The sequence below is a fragment of the Centroberyx gerrardi genome, chromosome 14 (assembly GCF_048128805.1).
Source record: "Centroberyx gerrardi isolate f3 chromosome 14, fCenGer3.hap1.cur.20231027, whole genome shotgun sequence".
Classification (NCBI taxonomy): domain Eukaryota; kingdom Metazoa; phylum Chordata; class Actinopteri; order Beryciformes; family Berycidae; genus Centroberyx; species Centroberyx gerrardi.
The window spans coordinates 10279237-10285236 of NC_136010.1; positions in this window are offsets into that span (position 1 = coordinate 10279237).

Genomic DNA, 6000 nt, shown 5'->3' on the forward strand with positions numbered 1-6000 from the left:
TCAAATTTCCATAATCATCCAGTAGCTACAATGGATGATTACTAAAATTTAAATAACATGACATGCCATACATATATTTTTTGCTGTCAGGTGAAAACCTTGTACCTCCAAAATGTCATATTTTCAGGAACTAAGAAAAACAGCCTTGACAATGCATTTTTGACATTATCCAATGGATTTTGAAAGGGTTTCATAAGCCCAAGGGTTCTGAGCATTTTCTCAACCCATAGAGGAGCATGTAATCCTTAAATTGAAATGAAAAAATTAACATCACCAAAAAATGGAGTTACAAGGTTTTCACACAACAGCAGCGATTTGCAAATCCAGCCTTAGGGGAATGTTCATTCACCCTGCTTCTTGAGACTATAGAAAAACTAAGCGGTAGGTTTATTTATGAGTATATATAGAAGCACATGGATGAACACCTAATGGACCTATGCACTATAAAGGCCGCTCCTCAGAAATAGGGCATAGGGTGAGTCATGTCTTCCCCCTCCTAATACCTCAACCGACAGACTGCAGGGACTTCAGTCCTGAGGCTAATTTTCCCTACATAAGAAAAAGGCAGTAAGTTCAATTTTTATTAAAAAAAAATGGGATTCTGTCTTTTTCTCTTAGTCAGCGTTTGGGCAGAGGAGGATAAAGTCAAAGAATAAACTCTTTGTAAATCAGCAAATCACATTTTCCAAAATCTTGAAAGTCTTTTGGCTGAGCAGCAAAAAAAACTTTCTGAAGCTATTTTTCTCAGCTTCACACTCCTAGCAGTTAATGTATTTTGCCTTTGTAAAGTATAATGCAGTGTGGTCTTTGTGGAAGTCCACTAATCAGAAAGGTAATATCAAGCTTTGAACTGCAAAGCTGATTTAGTTTTAAAATAAACTGATGTAAGTGTGAATAAGCAACCTATCTCCATATTATCACTTATATAATATGACTGATTGTGATTCTATGCAGCACTAAAGGTACCAAATTTTCACTAACATTCATCCATCCATCCATTGCTGGTTATATTATTCACTTCTAATTACAGTCCAGTCTGTGCATCATTTAGGTATTCTTTAGGCCAGAAAGCGTAAGAAACATTAAACAAGCAGAAGATTTCTGATATGCACAGAAAAACACATACGTATATGATTCTGAACGATGCATGAAACACATAGAGTGTGATATTGTTGTGCCCTCTACTGGTTGGAATTGTAGCAACACCATGAAATACTAAACCAAACATTGCTGACAGGAGATCATTTGAATACATTTGACATCCTCTATATACCTGAGTATGACATGTTAATGGCTGTAATGACAGTAATCTTACAAAACCTGCCCCACATTGTAGCTATATTATGAAAAGGTGTTTACCTTCTAACACTGTTCTATTTACAATGGTGCATTTTGTCATGCATCTACTGAGATCTGCAAATGACAAATATTGAAAAGCCATTTTCCACAGGTTTGCGCGTTCAGTCTCATGTGTCTGAATGATTAGCATGGTAATCCTCTCTCCTCCCTCCATATCCACCCCGGCTGTTGAGGCAGGCTGCTGAGACCTCTGCTGCGGAGGGACGACTTCACTGCCATCTGGGCTGCAGCAGGGAGTGGCAACCAGGACACCGCACACACTGAAAGGTCACACACATGCACATATATACAAGGTATGTGCATACATGTGTGTAGGCCTATATACAAAGCATTCATGCACATATACACACGGTCGGAGAAAGCACACACATGTGTGCAGACACAAACACACAATCACGCACCTATCTGAAGACTCAATAAATGTGCATTTGTCAATTCAAATGTTGTTTTTCTGATTTATTTTGTGAATGAATGAAGGTTTGGAGGCATAAGCTCAGGACATGGCTGCCATACCTGGCCTCAGTCTGGCCCCACCTCCCCTCCCTGCTCAGATTCATGTCTTCATCAGTAACAAGGCCGGCAGCCACGGTGATAAATTCTACTGTTGTTCAGACGCCCTCATACAGAGTCTGGCCCGCTGCCAGCTCCATCAGCAGACAGCTCTGTCTGTCTGCCTCCTCTCCGCTTTCTCTCTCTCTCTCTCTCTCTGTCCCTCCCTCCCTCTCTCTCTCTCTCTCTCCCTCTCTCTCTCCTGGAGATAAACGACCTAGTCTCTGCCGTGGCACTGTGGCCGCCATCGATTATCACTGCTCTCCGTCTCATTCCCCTCTTGCCTCAGCCCCCCTTCTGTCTCTCTCTCATTTAATTTCTTGATTTTTTCACACCCCGTTTCACTATCGACTGAAATGTAGGGCGACAAGAGCATGATGTCTATTTTGCAGTGTGCTGCTTTCTCTTATAGCAACAGCATCCCCCCCAGGCTGGACGCGAAGAGGATAATTGCAGGACACGTACCCTATATTTTAGCATACTTCTCACAGACTGTCCCTTTAACGTGACAGTTCAAGTGATTAAGGAAGATTGTCAGTCCATATACAGGCGCTAGACTTTGGGGTCAGCAGCATCTTGCCTGAGTTAAAATCAGCCACCACAGCCATGAAAAGTGGCAACAGTCTGCCATTACAACCATAAACAACACAGTGCAGAGTGAAATGACCTGGCCATAAAAAGCTGGCTGGTCTGAGGGTTTGACGTACAGTTCTGGGCTCTATAAAAACTGCCTTTGCTCTGAGCTCCGTGGCCATTAGTGGGAATGATTGTCGCCATATATTTCAACCTGTATTCGCCTACTGAAGTTTTAAGTAATAGTAACTCCAAGGTCTTGGTCCTGACAGTAGGGAAAACAAATGATTATTATAAGAAGCTAAAGGTAATGGGCCGTATTTCACAAGCCGCACGAAAGAGTTTCTGGTGGTAATCAAAGCTGGTTTCCATGCGCTGAAGGTGCATGTCTGACAGGCCGTTTATCTCACTGCACCAAGTTGTTACACACTCCCGGCTCCCAATATGTGCCAGCCTTGAGAGGAAAATGATTTTGAATTGCATGATTTCAATGATATTATTTCACCAATCACAACAGTATCTCACAGTTCAGCCAGGCTGTGAGACATTTATAAGTTAGATGACGTTTATATACACATTTACAGTATAAAAGCTGGGGAATGCCTAATGCCTGATGAACTTTACCAGTGATGTTGATAATGAGATAATATCGGGTTAGACTTTCACCCTTCATATGTAATCAGATAAGCATTAATCATATATCTGTATTAGCTGTTCATAAATCAAAAGCACAGGATGAGAATGCAGTTCACAGTTCAAGACATAAGATTTCAGCTGACATGACCACTGATCACCACTAGATGGTATCATGAATTTCACTGTGGTTTAGAGTGTGATTCTCTTAATAGACATGGTGATGGTGGCCAACTGGTTTGAAGTTAATAGTCCTACCACACAGTGCAAAAAATTCAATTGTCACCATCTGCTGCCATCTGCTTGTTCAGGACAATTCAGAAACACTGGCGGCACTGGAGGACTGGATCACTTCAAACCATCTTTACGCACGCGATATATTTGTCCGTGTACCTTAATTGATGCTTTTGCTTCATCATACAGGTAGATTACAGGATTCTAGTCACATTTTGTGTTTCATTACAATGCAAATAGATAGAAAAATACACTAAATTCTTCATGGGGTGACTCACTGAGCCTACAGTATGCAACACTTGCACTAAGATTGTAACTAGTATCCCAGCACTGAAGTAAGCAGGCCAGACAAAACAAACACTGGTTTCTGGCTGTAACAATAGATGCCATAAAATTAATTTAGGATTAGATGTCATATTACTTTGGTGTGTGGGAAATATTCTCGGGCTCTTGAAAATACCCTTCCTAATAGAACAGCAAGAAAATGCGAGTCGCGAGTCATAACACAAAAGTAAATGAAAAAATGAAGAAAGTGTCTTTTTAAAAATCAGGCTTACTTTGTCCAAACACATAGAGACACACAGACTTCAATAAGCACAGACGCCTGTTTGATGCACAAAGGCTATTGCTCTCTAGTCTTTTTGCTTGGGGTCAAAGGTAAAGCCCTGACCTGGTGAGGCCAACATGCCCTTGTTAATAAAACAATAAACAGCAGTCTTCTCTCAATAAAACCCCCCAGCCTGCACACTCACCAGCAGGGTTGGCTTTCTGAAACCCTCACTTTCATCCCCTTATCCTGCACCCAAACTATACCCAACACACGAACACGCAAGGGCACACGCACATGCATCATTTTGTTATCATCATCCCAAACAAAGGAATATAAGATTCACAACCAAGATCCCAAATCCTGTTTACACATGGATGCTAAAAAGGAGTTTAATAAGACTTTATTTACTCTTTGCCCACCACATGTGATGTTCCTGAGTGTTTGAAATCTAAGATCAGTCACAGAGGGGGGGCCCCGTGGCTCCCAGGACACCTAATACTCTGCGTGCTCCAGGGCCGGTGAGAAGAAAAAGAGCACAATTGGATTAGATACCAAAATAGGGTCAGTGTTTGTTTTAATCAGTCTGGTGACACAGGGAGCTCTTGAAAGCGCTGGCTAAAGAGAGCCTGGAGAGAGAGAAAACGAGAGAAAGAGGAAGGGAGAGGGAGAGAGAGAAAGAGAGAGAGAGAGAGACAGAGAGAGAGAGAGGGCAGCCAGGGTGATTGGTCCCCAGGCTATATGGCTGGCTAATGGAGACTCGGCCTGAGGGGAAGCTGTCTGGGGGGCGGCTGGCCTTTCGGAGTTCACTGTCAGGTCTTCAAACCAAGACGACAGCGGTCACTTCTACTAGCCAACATTTTGTCAGAATGAGCGTGAATACTGACAAATATGTGGCGCTGTTGGTTTGTTATACTATTTTCCACATAACACAAACAAATCAATTGACAAAGAGCTCTTCTGAAGAGACAACTCTGCCATGAAATTGACGGTTTATCTGTAAAAGATGATTTAGATCAACAACAACCATCGCTTTGTTTGTTTTATGCATTTACAGATTAAATAATCTCAGTGAAAGGGGTTTCAGATAAAGTTGTGAACACATCTGAAATCCTAGTCTGGGAATGTCAACTGTCTTGTCTTAGTCCGGGCTATCTGATTACCAAACGTTTTTCTAATCTCAGGCACTGGATCAGGAGTTTAGATAATGAGAGTACTGAAGCTTATGATTGAGGAGGATAGCATACACCATCAAGGATAAAGTGATCAAGTGTAAATACAAGGCTGTGGCTCGTGCTTTTCTGAGCGATTGCAATGATTACATTCCCTGGCCAGAATTTAAATTGTGGCTTATGGGGAAAGTATTGTGGTGGTAGCTGACTAGACTCTCCAGGCCAGGACTCAAAATCCTTACAGGGGAATACCGCTAAATTTCAGATGTCAAATATGATTTTCCAATGCCCTGGGACGGTTCAGCCTGTATTGAGGAACAGTAACTATTGTCTCCCATGGCCAGAAACTAGAGGGTAGTTTCCTCGTTCCTAATCTGTGATGTCACATCGATACACAGCTCCCAAAAGAATTAACAGGAAAGGACAGAAAGGTGAGTGGAAGAGTGCCCAGGGTGAGTTTTGATCATATGGATACATTTGCTGGTTCACAACAAACCTCAAAGTCAGTCTTCAATTTATGGCCAATGGAGCAGCTCCAGACTGTAGATCTTAATGCTTTTACAGATTAATGTTTAAGTTGTCTGGCTTTGGGAGAAAGTTGTTCAGTTCCATAAATACTCATTGAACTGTCATAAGCCGTGACTTATGTAAATTCTTAACATGAGTGGTATTCCCCTTTAAATGCCACCCATGTACAGTCTATACTGACTTAAGGGTTTAAGCATAGGTAAAGTAAAAACAAGAAGACCACTTAGATCAATATAGTGGGAAAATCTGAATTTTCCTATCATACTCTCACACACTGTATCTTTGTTTTTGGTCTAGAATGACACTGTTTTTACTGCTGTGTGAGCATGTGCATGTTTGTGTGTGTCTGTATATGTGTGTGTGTGTGTGTGTGAGAGAGAGAGAGAGAGAGAGAGAGAGAGATAG